This window comes from Pseudophryne corroboree, chromosome 10, assembly GCF_028390025.1.
Source record: "Pseudophryne corroboree isolate aPseCor3 chromosome 10, aPseCor3.hap2, whole genome shotgun sequence".
Lineage (NCBI taxonomy): Eukaryota > Metazoa > Chordata > Amphibia > Anura > Myobatrachidae > Pseudophryne > Pseudophryne corroboree.
The window spans coordinates 302,321,688-302,329,351 of record NC_086453.1 but is presented as its reverse complement, the minus strand read 5'-3'; the positions used below and the strand labels follow the sequence as shown (position 1 = coordinate 302,329,351).

The 7,664-nt window shown below is 53.1% G+C and overlaps 1 long non-coding RNA gene across 2 annotated transcripts in view; it reads left to right on the top strand.

The window, feature by feature from the left end:
• Positions 1 to 1,791: 1,791 nt before the first annotated feature.
• The window catches only part of LOC134966581 (uncharacterized), a 289,870-nt gene continuing 283,997 nt past the window's right edge, over positions 1,792 to 7,664 (top strand). For both annotated transcript variants that reach the window (XR_010188671.1, XR_010188670.1), the window contains exon 1: positions 1,792 to 1,947. This is a non-coding gene — a long non-coding RNA (uncharacterized LOC134966581). The remainder of the gene's footprint in view (positions 1,948 to 7,664) is intronic.

Genomic DNA, 7,664 nt, shown 5'->3' with positions numbered 1-7,664 from the left:
TACATTAATTATAATGTAAGCATATTATTTTGTGCATTGTAGTTATTGTAGCACAGTGATGACCTTCTCTCACTGTCCGTTTGAAGTCAAGTGATTGTGAGGTAAGTTTAGATTTCTTATTTGTTATGTTACTATTTTTTTTTATTAATGCAATTTATCACTGCCTGTCACCCACTGCCTGCCACCCACTGCCTGTCACCCACTGCCTGCCACCCGCTGCCTAACACCCACTGCCTGCCACCCACTGCCTGCCACCCACTGCCTGTCTCGTACTGCCTGACACCCACTGCCTACCACCCGCTGCCTGTCACCCACTGCCTGCCACCCACTGCCTGTCACCTACTGCCTGCCACCCACTGCCTGCCACCCACTGCCTGTTACCCACTGCCACCCACTGCCTGCCACCCAGTGTCTGTCACCCACTGCCTGTCACCAAGTACCTTTCACCCACTGCTTGTCACCCACTGCCTGCCACCCACTGCCCGTCACACACTGCCCGCCACCCACTGCCTGTCACCCACTGCCTGCCACCCACTGCCTGTCACCCAGTGCCTGCCACCCACTGCCTGTCACCTACTGCCTGCCACCCAAAGTCTATCACCAACTACCTGTCACCCACTGCCTGCCACCCACTGCCTGTCTCCCACTGCCTGTCACCCACTGCCTGCAACCCACTGCCTGTCACCCACTGCCTGCCACCCACTGCCTGTCACCAACTACCTGTCACCCACTGCCTGCCACCCACTGCCTGTCTCCCACTGCCTGCAACCCACTGCCTGTCACCCACTACCTGTCACCCACTGCCTCTCTCTAGCGTCAACCTCTGCCCATCTTCCACTGACGCTCCCCAGCTGTCACTCTCTCCCTATTACCTCTCTTTCCTGTCACCCAGTGACTCTCTCCCTCTCCCCTTCTCTTTTTTCACTCTCTACTTACCCTTTACCTCTCACTGTTACCTTTCGCCTCTCACTGTCACCCACTGCCTCTCCCCTCTCTCAAATGCTAATCACGTAAACGTTACTCATTCGCCATGATTAGCATGCCCGCGGGTGTGTGTGGGTATATTTGTATGCATGCACCCGCGATCCATAAAATCGCACGGTGCGTATACTCCAGCGAATGGGTTGCAGCTTGCTGCGGCTAGGCGTAATCGCAATGTGGATGCTCGTGCGTAGGGTGAGAGCAGCCACATTTGTATTTGTAGGAGGGTGCAAAATGTATAGTTTGTAGGAGGGCGCCAAACACCCTAGCGCTGGCCCCTGCCTGTGTGCTTTACATGCCACTCATGCCCTGGTAAGGAATCTTTGTTTATTTTCCTGTGCATCTCTATGCAGTGTGAGCAAAGATACATCGCTGTGGAGGTCCTTCATGACTGTTACGGAGACACAGCGCAATCGATAATATATAGTATATAATCAGTAGCAGATCTTGCCACGGGCAAGCAGGACTTTTGCCTGGGGCACCGCCTTCCGGAGGGCGCTGGCGCCATCCGGAGGGTGCCGCACCATGGCAAGATCCGCCACTGCTGTGCCCTCCGCTGCCGGCTGTGTGCTGTCCGCTGCTGTGTCCCCTGTGAAGGGAACTAGACGCTACGCGTCTAGTTTCCCTTCGTGGAAAGGACCTTTGCTGAGCGGTGCGCGATGACGTCATCGCGCACCGCACAGCAAAGGTCCTCTCCACGAAGGGAACTAGACACTACGCGTCTAGTTTCCTTTCGTGGAGAGGACCTTTTGCTGTGCGGTGCGCGATGACGTCATCGCGCACCACTCAGCATTTAAGCGGCGCTACTACTGTACAGGGGGCGTGACTGACCACGCCCCTGTAGTAAGCCACGCCCCCAATTCCTGCCCGGGCCGCAGAGGGCCCTCGAACCGGCCCTGTGTATAATACAGCAATGCAATGGTAGCCAATGCCTGATTACTTCAACTGCTCCGGAAACAGAAAAATGTGAGTAATTAATATTAATGTGTATTATTTCTGTTTCTCTTTCTTTATGTTTGTAATGTTAGAAACATTTGCTATTAATAATAAAATTTACTTATTATAATTTTTTCTCTAAAGAAATTCTCAAGTCTTTCTTTTTCTTACTGTATAGCAGTGCGCTACAGTGCAAGTGAGACTGTTACGGCACTTTCCAGGTGAATTGCGTAACGGCACATGGCCACAAACACTTATATGTAGGGACTGCATCGGCTGCTGCCGCTAGAAGCTGGAAATGCACGGAGCGCTCTCTCGTCTAATTGCGGTCCGGATTTGCAGTCTCAGGGAAAGAAAACACCTCCACTGGGACTGACTGACTGATGTTTGATTAGCAGATAACGCTTATAATGGGAACCCGCTGCCACGCCATTTTTCTGGAAGGGGCTTATTCTACTCGGGCTACATTTACACACACTCTTCACACCTGGGGCCTAATTCAGCTGCGTTTACAGTCTGAAGCCCTGCGGTGTTTGCGCGTGCGCACACGTGAGATGCCAAGGCGATCGCCTCTGCCTGCTTGATAGGCAGAGGCGGTCGCAGGATGTGTCGGCGGCGTTAGGAGGGTGTGTCATCAGCGTGAGGGGGGTACGGTCAGGACAGATGTGTCTGGACCATTTGCGAGGTGATCGCGGCGGCTGTGTGATGTCACACGCAGCCGCTGCAGCCAAAAGCAGGCTGTGTAGGTAGGGAGCTACTCGCCAGGTGCTAAAGCATCATCGATGTGCGATGCTTTTGCACGTGCGCGGGAGGGGGGGCAGGGGCCTGGTATGTGGGGCGGACTATCCCTGTGCTGGGCGTCCCCCCACATGTCAGAGATTGTAATCGTATATGTGCATTTCTACGATCACCTCTGAATCCCCCCCCTGGTTTCAGCTATCTAAGCGCAAGGAGGAGGCTCCAAAACTGCATACTCTTTTCTTGTGGGCATGAACGGTACTAATCAATGTACTTTACATTAACCTAACACCACAGGCATACACACCCAGCCTGGCATGATCCGCACTGAGAAAGGCTATTCATTAAGCACCATTTATTAACTATAAAACAGCAAAGCAATTCCGCAGCGGCACAGAGTACACAGTATATAACAAGTAGGGAGTTACAGTTAGATGTACTTCTCTCTGCAGTTAGACACTCTGCACTGTTAATGTAAGCAGCACTGAGCACGCTTTTATTCATTGTGGTGTATATAAGCATGAGGCCTGGTAAGTTAGACTAAAACACAGTTCTCTTGGTGGAGTAATAAATGTACTTGTATTTACTAATGCACTGTACAGCTCGGGGACGTTTTAAGAGAGGAGGGGACCCGCGTGCCTCCTCCGTCGCAGGCCCCCTCCTCTCTGGCAGCAAGTAGACTCTGCATACTGCCAGAGTCTACTGCGCATGTGCAGGTCTCCGGGAACATGGTGCACGTGTCTTGTTCCCGGGGACATCTCCAGTGCGCATGCACAAATCACTCGGAAACGGCCACGGCGGCCATTTTCCGAGTGAATTATACCTGCACTAGAGGGCAGTCACCGCGGGACTCCGGAATGGTAAGTATATTAAATGGGTGCAGTGTGTGCCCCCCCCCCCCCCCTGGACCTAGGGGCATACTTGCCTACTCTCCCAGAATGGCCGGGAGGCTCCCGAAAATCGGGTGACCCTCCCGCCCCCCCGGAAGATCAGGCAAGTCTCCCGAATTGTGGGGACACCCCTGCCCGTCCGCCCACTTAGTGTGTAAAGTGGGCGGTCCGGGCAGTTGATGACGCGATTCTTGCTGAATGGTGTCATCATAGCCACGCCCCCTGCAGTGTAATGCCGGTGATCGCGGCATTACAGAGCGGGGGCGTGGCTTAAAAGAGGCATCATCATGACCCCGCCCTTGCTTCGCCCCCGCTCCGCCCCGTCCCGCCTCCGGCCCACCCCCTCCACGACGTCACAGCCTCCCCTGCCCGCCCTCTGAGCTGACCTGGCTGCTCTCTCCCGCAGAGAGCAGCCAAAATGTAGGTAAGTCTGCCTAGGGGCCCATGTGCACCGCACACACTGCACCCATTATAGAAACGCCAATAGTACAGCTACTGTATCCTCTGACTTCCTAGCTCAGCCAGGCGGATCAACACTCGCCTGAATTGTTTTGCAGAGCCTTAAATATTCATGTGGGTCAGTGGTGAAAACAAAGAAATCCACAATCGATCCTAGGAGGACTGTAAGCCTGTGTTCCTGACGTTGAAGTGTATTTATGAACCAAATGGAAATATCTGCAAAATAATGTTTTACAGTCAGGGCCGGCTTGGCCATCAGTCCCACTGTGGCGGGAGAGTCCCGGTGGGCCGACTGGTGTGCAGAGCCACCTGTCATCTGTGGCCCCGCCCACCCACACGCCACTAACTTATACCCCTTTCAGACATACGACCTGGGAATTTCACCTGCTCAGACCCCGGGATTTTCTCTTCAGCAAAATCCCGGGTTTTTCTTCAGACCCCCTTTCACACTACACCACAGACCCGGGAAATTCCCAGGATGGCCCCTTTCAGACATAAGCTGTTTTTTCCAGTTTTGAAGGCAGTATCATCATTTTATGAGGACAGTTTGAAGGCACACAATAATGAGGTCATGCAAAGAAGGAAGGAGGGGGCAGCCTATAAATGGACTGGGTGTGGTGCAGTGGCGGATCTAGACTTCCCTTTTAGGGGGGGCAGTTTAAGGATATGGACTCCTCCCCTCTATGCATAGCCCCTCCCACTTAGTTCTGCCCCTCCCATTTTAAACAAAAATTGAAGGGGAAAAAACATAGACTATTAATTAACAAGAAACAGAACAAAATAAAAACCAGCATTGTCCACCTACTTTTTTGATAGTCACCTCTCTCCAGCATTACCTGACTCTGCTGGTGGCAGGAGGGAGAGTCTGCAGTTCAGCGCCCCTCACCACCCCAGAGCTGTGAGCACCATGCAAACCCCCCCCCCCCCCCCCCCCCACACAGCTGGCACTGTCTCCTTAGTCAATACCCTTTCATACAGCTAGGAACTGAGGCAACAGCAGCCCCCCTACCACCCCCAGCGCAGTCATCAGTATGCAGTCCCTTCTCTCGTAGCAACCCCACTTCCCCCTGTCTCCCGGCAAGCCAGCACTGTCCACCCGCATAAACCCATATCTTACAGCTAGTGGCCTAGTGCTGTCGGACTCGCATCCTGCTTCCAGCCCGTACGTTGGAGTCTATAGCCCCATGCCGCCACTGGCGCCTGCAGCTCCCCCGCCCACCTGGCATTTTCTTAGCATGGCTAGTGTGGCTACCGCGTCCAGGTCCCGGCCATCGCCACCAGCTCCCGCGATCACCCGGCGGCAGCGCCGTCTCAGCGTGGCCAAGTCCCGCACTCCCGGCCAGATCCCGTGACGCGGCCTCTGCTTCAAACAGCAAGTGGGCGGGGTTGGCTGTGTGTGTTACGGGGGGCGATCGCTCCCATCGCCCCCCGCTGGATCCGCCACTGGTGTGGTGCCCATAATGCATTGCTGGATTCATGACTGACAAGCATTTGTGTAGCGTGGAGAGTTTGATTGCTGTGGTGGAGTTGCTGTTTTACACAGCAAATGATGCTCTCAAGAAGATGCTCACCCTGTTCTTAATTGCACAGAGTGAGCTGAAAAGGAGAAGGGAGATTTTTTTGGAGGAGAGGAGGACAAACTGACGACATTATTTATGCCGGAGGAGGGCCTTGATCATGACCAGCATCTCATCCATATTGCAGCTAACCGGAGGGTCATCTCACACACTGCGGGCTCGAGATTGCAGAAATGGTGAGGCCTTCTGGGCTACGGTGGAGGCATTTACAGAGAACCAGTGGAAGGCACATTTTAGGATGTCGCATGGCACCTTTAATTACCTCCTGGGACTCCTCACCCTGGCACTTACCAGGCACACTACCCGCTGGAGACAGCCCATATCCCCAAGCAGGAGCTTAGCGATCATTTTGTGGTGGTATGCCACCCCTGGCGAGTACCGCACCATCTCCTGCTTGTATGGTGTCGGGATCGCCACCGTGTGTGTTTTGGTACGTGAGGTGACCAAGGCAATCCTGGACACCTTGTATCACCGGTTTATTGCCCTACCCCAGGGGCAGCGACTGGATGAGACTGTGTCTGGGTTCATCGCGGTTACCCACGGTGTTCCGGGCAATTGATGGCACCCACATCCCCATAATAGCTTCCCCAGACAGCACAGCTGACAACCACAACAGGAAGGGGTGGTATTCGATTATTCTACAAGCGGTCGTTGACCATAGATATTGGTAAGTCACTTTCATGTTTTTTATTTTGATTTATACTTGCATGATACATGTTTTCCAAATACGATGGTAATGTTTAGACGTTACTCCTTTCCTAGCCTGTATCAGGGTAGGAATAACTTTGTTCGGAATGCCCTTACGAGCTAATATCTGGTGTTCAACCTCCATGCCATCAAACGTAGCTGCGGTAAGTCTTGATAAGCGAACGGCCCCTGCTGCAGCAGGTCCTCCCGAAGAGAAAGAGTCCTCGGCTCTTCTAGCAGTAGATCCAGAAGATCCGCGTACCAAGCTCTTCTTGGCCAGTCTGGAGCAATGAGGATTGCCTGAACTTTTGTTCTCCTTATGAATTTTAGAACTCTTGGAATGAGTGGAAGTGGAGGAAACACATACACCGTCTGGACCACCCATGGAGTCACTAGGGCATCCACTGCCACGGCTTGCGGGTCCCTCGACCTGGAACAATACCGCCAAAGCTACTTGTTGAGACGAGAGGCCATCATGTCTATTTGAGGTACTCCCCAAAGGTCTGTTACCTCCGTGAAAACCTCCGGATGGAGTCCTCACTCCCCTGGATGGAGATCGTGTCTGCTGAGGAAGTCCGCTTCCCAGTTGTCTACTCCCGGAATGAAGATCGCTGACAACGTCAATGCGTGTTTTACTGCCCAGAGGATGATTCTTGTTACCTCTGACATTGCAGCTCTGCTCTTCGTTCCGCCCTGTCGGTTTATGTAAGCTACTGTCGTTACATTGTCTGACTGCACTTGAATGGCCCGATCTCGCAGAAGATGGGCCGCTTGGAGAAGACCGTTGTAGACGGCTCTTAGTTCCAGAATGTTTATTGGTAGGCCAGCTTCCAGACTGGACCACCTTCCTTGGAAGGTCTCCCCTTGAGTGACTGCGCCCCAGCTCCGGAGACTTGCATCCATGGTTAGAAGGATCCAGTCCTGAATTCCAAACCTGTGGCCCTCCAGAAGGTGAGGTAATTGTAGCCACCAGAGGAGTAAAATCCTGGCCTTTGGCAACAGACGTATTCTCTGGTGCATGTGTAGATGAGATCCCGACCACTTGTCCAGGAGATCCAGTTGGAAGGGCAGAGCATGAAACCTTCCGTACTGCAGAGCCTTGTAAGAGGCCACCATCTTTCCCAGAAGACTAATCCACTGATGAACTGACATCCTGGCTGGCTTCAGGACATCCCAGACCATTGTTTGTATCACCGCTTTCTCCTCTGGAAGAAACACCCTCTGCACTTCCGTGTCGAGGATCATTCCCAGAAAGGACAAACTCCTGGTCGACTCCAAATGTGGTTTTGGAAGATTCAGGATCCAACCGTGTTCCTTGAGTAGATGCATCATGAGAACAATGGACTGCAACAGCTTCTCCTTGGACGATGCCTTTATCAGCAGATCGTCCAGATAC